Here is an 8,239-nt window from a genome sequence, read left to right as displayed (position 1 = left end):
AATGCCATTACGGGGGTGCCTCCCTCATGACCTCATCTAACCCTGTCTCCCAAACACCCCACTTGAAATACCTGAATGTCATCGCATGGGGACTGGGGCTTTGCTTTTTCTTGAGCCCTTTTGTGCCGCTGTAATGGCTTCCTGTAGACTGGGTGGTTTATTAAGAACAGATATTGCTCTACAGCCGCAGTTCTCAATGTGGGGGGTGGGGGTGGGGCAGGGAGAATGACCCTTTCCCAGGGGCCGCATATCAGATGTCCAGACATTTACATTATGATTCATAACAGTAGCACAATTACAGTTATGAAGCAGCAATAGTTTTATGGCTGACGGTCACCGCAGTATGAGGAACTGTATTTAAGGGTCACGCTGATGAGAGCCTCTGCTCTAGGGGATGTGACATCCAAGGCTGAGCCACAGCATGCAGCAAGCCTGCACCATCCAACTGCAGAAGGGAGAGGAGCTCACATCCAACACAGCCTCAAGGCCTCCTACTATGGCGCTAGCCCACTAATGACGGGCGAGCTCCGGGCCTACCCACCTGCAAACGGGTCCAGGTCTTTAATACTATTGCCTTGAAGGGTGTTTAAGACAGCCTTTTAAGGGAGCATATTTCAGACAGAGCAAGCCTCAGTGTATGTATTTGGGGGACTGGGCATATAATTCATCCCAAGCAAAAGGGTTGCAAAGGGTTAAGGATGTAGGTGTGTCCAACCCATGGCCCAGGAGGGCTGTGAGTACAGTCTAACCCAAAACTGTATCCACCGTAAACATTAAGAGACTTCTGGGGGGGGAGGGTAGGGAAAATGTAAAACAAAGGGGAGAAAGTACAGGAAAAGAACATATGTTGGTAGAGATGAGTGAAACAATGCGCTCGCTATGATGAGAAATGACGTAAGTTGTCCACCTGAACATAACAGTAAGCATAATGTAAAATGAGTGATAAAACCCATTTTCTCATTGGCTAAAAGGGGGTACAACTCCTCCCAACGTGGACAGGGTATATAAGCTGAGTACAAGTCCACTTCAGGGTGGCCTTGATATTCACCTGTGAAGCCATCGACCAGGCTACAGCTGCACTCAGCAGACCAGGAGAGGTATCGGGGTGTCTGCCTGAAGTGTGATGAGTGGGTGACTAATAAAGCACCCGTAAAACCTCAATACTTGTTTTTCCTGCCCTCAACTGGCGACAGAGCATGTTTTTTTTTTTAATTCAATTATGCTGTTCTGTCGTATGAACTTTGTAGGTTAACACCTTCGTGTCACAATGCCAAAAGGCTGGACCTGCCTGGCAAAGTCATAAAAGTCATTACACTAAGCTAGGAGGAAGGACAAGAGTAAGATTTCCCTGCCCTTCCTGCCTCCTACTGCAGCTGTCAGCGCTAACACTAGAGCCCAGCGACAGGAAGGTTGCCCTGGTGAGCGGTTCTCAACCTTCCTGAGAAACTGCGACCCTTGAATACAGTTCCTCATGCTGTGCTGACCCCAAACATTAACTTATTTTTGCTGCTACTCCACCATTGTAACTTTGCTACTGTTATGGTCATTTAAATATCTGTGTTTCCCGATGATCTTGGGTGACCCAATGGGGTCACGACCCACAGGTTGAGAGCCACTACCCTCGAGGGCGTTCGTACAAGGGAGAATTTGTACTTTGACCTCGGAGGTAACCGGAAGCAGAGGACCAGAGCAGGGATGAGGTAAGAGGAACAGGTTAGTATGTGAACAACTGTCAGATGTGTGGGCCATGGTGCCAGGCTGTGGGCCAAGATGGGGGGTGGGGGTGGGGGCAGTGTGTGGAGGATGCAGCCAGTGGCTGGAGCCTGTAAGTCATCACTACCCTGCCTCCAGGGAGCACCTGTAAGCCTTTGCTGAAAGGGAGCTTTGTCCATAGAGGTAGGGCACGGACGAAAGCTGAAAATCCCAACCTTGCTGTCTGGTTGGTCAAGTGAGAGGTGAGCCCTCTCCTTGCTGGGTAACCCACACGGTTATACAGCATCAGCCACACAATGGTACCTGGGAGACAGGCTTCACTCTTTCCTAACAGCGTGGTCTCCATGTCTCTCAAAATCTCTGTGCTTTTGCTTCCTTCCTGGAGAGATGGAGACGAAAACCATAATTCTTGTTTTGGGAAGTAAGAATAAGGATTACGTGAATTAACGCAAGTAATATGCTTGTGCTAAGTCACGGTACATATAGTTACTAACTACACGGAAACACACAGAGACACGTGGGAGTCACATGTTACTTACGTAAGTTAGACAACGTGCATGGCCAACGCCTGACAGCCAATCAGGAGACGTGAGGCATGCGTGGCAAGGGCGGGGCCGGGAGGGAGGTGGCTGAACCGCAATGGCGCATCTTTAGCAGCTCCCTGAGCCACAGTCCCCACTTTCCAAAGTAGGGGCTATACTGCAAACCAAACCAAACAACAGCAATGCACCTCGCAAACCTTTGCAGGCAGTATGTGGCAAGTAGTTAACATAAGATACGTATGCCTGCTTCAGCAGGGGAAATGGAGGCACAGAGGTCACAAATTAGTCCAAGGTCATGTGGCGAGAAAGTAGAAATGCTGAGATTTTAATCAAAGCCATCTGCCCCCGGAGACATGTGGGTCCAAAATTGCTGAAAATGTAATCTGTCTTTATTCAGTTCTCTTTTTCTCCCATCATGGGTTGTAAACAGGCGAATAAAACGACACTTGCCAAGCAAAGGGATAAATCTGTCTTAAGCCTAATTTTCAGTGAACTTTTTTTTTCTCTAGCCTTTGACAGACGATTACGCCTTTAAACTGGAGATTATGAAAAAAAGAAAAATATACTTGAGCTGGTATCATCTCTCTTGAAGTAGGACTTCGGGATGCATGCGTCTTAGTGTCTAGTAAGCTCAAGGTACAACAGCCACACGCAGTGCCATACCAGAAAAACAGAAGGAGCTGAAGTGCCAGGGCCTGCTGCTGGTTGCAGGTGGCATTCATTACCACAGAAGTACAGAGAAAGCCTGACAGGACGGTGAAAATGTCTGTAGAGCTGAGGCAAGAAAGGCGCCAAGTTCAGGACTAGGCATAACTACAGCAGGTCTCAAAAACTAAAAGCTCAGAGTTTAGAACGTCATGGAGTTACTGTAGAGCACTAACTACCCTGGCTTGTGCTTATAAGCAAACACTTGGGGTGGGGGGTAGGTGGCTGGTGACTGATTTCACCCCTACTGCTGACCCTAGCTATGAGTTGAGTCCCCTAGGCCTACTCCTCAACTTGTCATTAGTCAGTAGCCTAGAAGGATCTAGGAGTACAAGCCTTAACCCACTCACTCATCTTCTACACACAGATGATGTTCAAAGTGCACTGCACCAGCCACCAGGTTAAAAAAAAAAAAAAAAGCCGGGATACTTGTTAAAATGCCCACGTCCTGGCTGGCTGTCCCCTCTACATTTCTTTCACATCCTCCTGATGGCCTTGGACCAGCCACTGGGGCTGTACCCATCCCTTTAGCCAGGGGTGGCAGGGAGGAACCTTCCTGAACGCTGCTGCTGCTCAGGGTCGTCTAAGCTTTGTCTCCAACCCCTCACCAGTGTCTTAGAAGCAAGCTCGCTCCCTGGGGCATGGACTCTCACGGGTAACGGTTGCCACTAGGCTTTCTAACCTACGCTGGCTGGGGATGGCTGGACCTCTCCATCCCTGAGGGCGCTTCAGAGAAGCCACCTTTCTCCGTCCCTATCTCTTCCATCGTCACAGCTATGCTCCTCTGAGCAAAGGACCGCATCGTCGCGGGTAGGGCCATCTGGCCACACACCCAGCCATGAGTCAGCCTTGGCGGGCGGCGCACAAGCTCCAGGCCGTGCGGGGACAAAGCCATGCCGTCTCGTCGCACCTGCAGGCAGCCCAGCACCCCCGCCCACTCCTCCGGGGTGGGGATGTGGGGAGGGAGGCGCTGACTGTTGCCAGGCAGGCTGGGCCCGCGGCGGCTGCGGTTGGCTCCCGGTCGCCCGCCGCCCCCGCACCGCCTCCGCGCGCTGAGTCACCCCGCCCCACCAGCCGCCGCCCCGCGGCTCCCACACCTCTGCGCCTGCGCATGCTGTTGCACAACCGCCCCCCCCTGCGCACGCCCCCCAACCCCGCCCTATGTTTCACCCGTGCGCGCGCGCCTGCGCGCGCATGCTAGGCGCCCGGCACGCGGAAAGGTCATCGGGTACACTTTATGGCCATCGCGACGCCAGGTCTGCCCTGGAGTCCCCTCTACACAATCTTGCCCTGTCGCTGGCCTGTCGCCAGGGTAGGTACCCTCTCTGATGCTTTTTGCACTCTCCCCTACCGTTTTTTGGCTCTGCCGCCGTGACGTCACTGTCCAGCACTGCCACCACGTTGCTTCTGCTCAGTGGACCACAGAGGTCGAAGTCCACGAGACTCTCCTGGGGGTGGCACAATAAAAACGCAGATGTACGTGGTGCCAGTTGGGCCAGAGTGGTAAATCACCAATCAAGCAACCCACTGGGGGTGTGTTTAGACTGCAAGCTTTGGTACCGCGGACTGAGGAGGCGCCTGTACGCCTGCATTTCTAACAAGATCTTGGTATAGCTACAAGGAAGGGGGATGGAGCCAGGAGAAGGCCCTGGGTGTGGGTGTGGGTAGCATCACAACCAGTCTTGTTTTATCATCCAAAGCCAAACGATGTCTCTGGGTGCAGCTCAGTGGGAGAGTGCTTGGCAGACATGAATAAAGCCCTGAGTCTCACCCCCAGCTTCCAGTCTTCCCACTGAAGGTCGCCGGGACACCGGCCTTGTGCTCCGACCCTCCGTTTCCCCCATCTGTAAAAGGGAGTAGCTCTTGTGGCTATCTCACAGGACTGTGGTGAGGATAGCACGCGGCCTCACCTCGGTGCCCGGTGCCCCCATGGAGGGGGCCAAGCTTGAGGAAGGAACTTCCATGTTTGTGCCATTCTAACAGTTCTCAAATATGACCCCCCATTTTAGCCACTCCTCTGAGGCCCGATCAAGAGCTACCCAGGTATGTTGATGATGGATTCCCCCCACCTTTGTCTGGCCCTCCTGAGACTCCACCCAGAGAAGACATTAGAAACTAGAGGCTGTGGCTTAAAGCTTCTCAACCTCCCTGGGGACCGTAGCGAGGCCACATGCTGTCCCTGAGGCTCCTTGAACACAGACTCTGATGGATGGCTCCGTAGACAAAATTTTTCTTTTTAAAGTAAGTTCGCTACTGGAATCCATAGACATCACTGGAGTGACCTGATGCTGACACGTGGGGATCCTGTCTTAGCCCCGCCCCCATCCCCACAGCCCCAGCCAGGGCTCCTGAGTGCATTTAGTGGAACTTGCTCCACACGCCCCTCTCCATACCCTGCCTTGACAGCAGGCTTATGTAAAGGCAAGGACTATATAGTCTTTCACCTTGACTCCTCAAGTTGGCTCTGTCAGACAGGAATTCTGCCTGAGAGGTGTATGGCTGATGCTCATCTGGCCTTTACTATCAATATGAGAGCAGCAGGAGGCTGCGGACTGGGTCCGTGCCTCACTTCTCTGGGCCTCAGTCTTCTCATGGCTTGGAATAAATGTGCTCTCTCTCTTACGCTGCCCCTGGCCCTAGCAATCCTTAAGCTGCAAGTATTCTTCATATGGTCATGGCCCACTTGATTTTTTTTTTTCATCCCAGGTGTGCCGTTACGTCAGCTTGACACAAGCTGGAGTCATCTGAAAGGAAGGATCCTTCATTAACACTATCTCCTTGCTGGGTGTGGTGGCGCACGCCTTTAATCCCAGCACTCGGAAGGCAGAGGCAGGAGGATCGCTGTGAGTTTGAGGTCAGCCTGGTCTACAAAGGGAGTCCAGGACAGCCAAGACTACACAGAGAAACCCTGTCTCAAAAAACAAAACAAAAAACCCAAACAAACAAACAACAAACAAACAAACAAAAGACCAGGCTGAGCCAGCCATGATGAGCAAGCCAGTAAGCAACACCCCTCCATGGTCTTTGAATCAGCTCCCGCCTCCAGGTTCCTGCCCTGTCTGAGTTCCTGTCCTGACTTTTTTATTTTACTTTATCATTTATCTATCTATCTATCTATCTATCATGTATACAGTGCTCAGCCTGCTTGTACCCCAGCAGGCCAGAAGAGGGCATCAGATCACATTGTAGATAGTTGTGAGCCACCATGTGGTTGCTGGGAATTGAACTCAGGACCTTTGGAAGATCAGATAGTGCTCTTAGCCACTGGGCCATCTCTCCAGCCCCCCGACTTTTTTCAATGGTAAACAGAGACTTGGAAGCATTAGCCAAATAAACCCTTTCCTCCCTGTCTTCATTAGGGTCTCTATTGCTGTGAAGAGACACCATGACCACGGCAACTCTTATAAAGGAAAGCACTTCATTGGAGCTGGCGACAGGACAGAGGGTTGGCGCATTATTCTCAGGGCGAGAAGCATGGCAGTGCGCAGGCAGATATGGTGCTGGAGGAAGGAGCTGAGAGCTCTACATCTTGATCCGCAGGCAGCAGAAAGAGACTGTGTGTTATACCGGACATAGCTTGAGCACAGAAGACCTCAAAGCCCGCCCCCCACAGTGACACACTTCCTCTAAGAAGGCCACACCTACCCCAACAAGGCCACACCTCCTATAGTGCTACTCCCTATGGCCGAGCGTTCAAACATATGAGCCTATGGGGCCCAAATCTATTCAAACCACCATCCTCTCCAAGATGTTTTGGTTGTTGGCATAGAAGCCGGCTGCCTCTAGGTTGCTTAGCAACCTCTGATGTCATCACCTGCCGCTGCCACCAGGGGCCCAGGATAAAAAGGACAAATTTGCCACCTCATCTTTCTCTTACTTTGTCTCTTAGGTCTTACTCTTGCGTGACTCTCTCTCTCTCTCTCTCTCTCTCTCTCTCTCTCTCTCTCTCTCTGTGTGTCTCTGTCTCTCTCTCCTCCCTCCCCCCCCCCCCCCGCCCTGACTCAGGCCCTAACTTTTCTCCCTTTTCCTTCCCTCAAATAAATCTGTTCATATCATCTCACTTCTGATGCTAACATTGGTCATGGTGTCTTGTCACAGCAAAAGAACTCCTAAGTAGGACGCCGGGTACACATTTCTCCATTTAACCTTGCACGTGTCATATAGGATGACTGTAAATGCCCTGCTAGCTAAGGCCCCAATCTCCTTCAAGTTCTTACTGGATTTTTCTGATGAGACGCTGGTTTGGCTTTTGTTAGAGGCACACAGAGCTGATTGTTTTGGGCAGTTTTAGGGTTAGTCTTGCCTTCCTTGCCTGGCAGTCTCTGTGACGTCTCTGGCACATTGCCTCCAAGCGCCCTGTGGGATAGGCGGCCCCTGCCCCTTCCCTTTGCCCACAGTCTGCCTTGGCAGACAGTATGTGCAGATTGTTGGGCCTAGGGAGAGTGTCCCACCTGCAGTGGACTCAGTTGGTCAGAGAACCACCAGACTGTCACCACCTGAGGGAATGGACAAGTGCTGCCAGACCGTGTCCAACAAATACCTTCTACTTTTACTTGGAGAGGGGAGGGAATAAGGGAAATGTGATTTTAGGAGAATCTTTTCCCTTCCAGCAAAGTGGCCACGGTGGGGCTTCCTGTAGCATTAGCCTAACATTTGGCCATCTGCCACCACCAAGACACCATAAAGGATAGGATGTCTGCAAAGATGTTTACATACAGGCCGTCGAGTCATTCAGAAGGAGTTCCACCTCCCTTCCATTCGGGCTGGCCCTTTGACTGAACCGGTCTCACTGAGAGGGAAAGATGCAGGTTCTGTTTGGACCTCAGTAGAGCCAGTGGGTAATACCAAGAGCCTGAGCTATGTGCGATCTGAGAAGGATCTAGTCTGATCTGGCCCATCTAGCCATCTCCCATAGAGTCATCCTGACCCTGCCTGGCTGAGCTCTGCCCAAAGCCCTCCCTCACAGAACTGCAAGCAACCACAGCTTCTGGGTTAAGCCATGACATGGTCAGGTGGTTTTCTATGCAGAGCCTCTCTGTGTAATGGTCACTCGTTTGTCCATCTCTGAGTTTGGAACGACGCCTCCTTAAGTTGCTCAAATCTCTTTCAGCATCTCACCCCCAGGCAAGAACTGGCTGTCAGGACAAATGCCTGAAATGCTGGAGTACTTCCTGCTTTGGGTCTGTGCCCTCCAGGACGTCTGACCTTGGATCAGTTCTTTATCTATGAAATGGCCTGATCACATCACCCGGCTTTCAGACAGAATGGGGAGGTTGAGG

The 8,239-nt window shown here is 51.7% G+C and overlaps 1 long non-coding RNA gene across 1 annotated transcript; it reads left to right on the top strand.

Annotated features, from left to right (window-relative positions):
* The first annotated feature begins 1,080 nt into the window (after positions 1 to 1,080).
* Positions 1,081 to 7,020, top strand: LOC311609750. Its single transcript, XR_014783485.1, has 4 exons — positions 1,081 to 1,418; positions 1,605 to 1,700; positions 4,970 to 5,201; positions 6,320 to 7,020. It is a non-coding gene; the product is annotated as an uncharacterized lncRNA (long non-coding RNA).
* Positions 7,021 to 8,239: the final 1,219 nt, after the last annotated feature.

The sequence above is a fragment of the Acomys minous genome (genome assembly GCF_964271855.1).
Source record: "Acomys minous genome assembly, chromosome: 12".
NCBI lineage: Eukaryota > Metazoa > Chordata > Mammalia > Rodentia > Muridae > Acomys > Acomys minous.
This window is presented reverse-complemented; position numbering and strand designations above follow the sequence as displayed.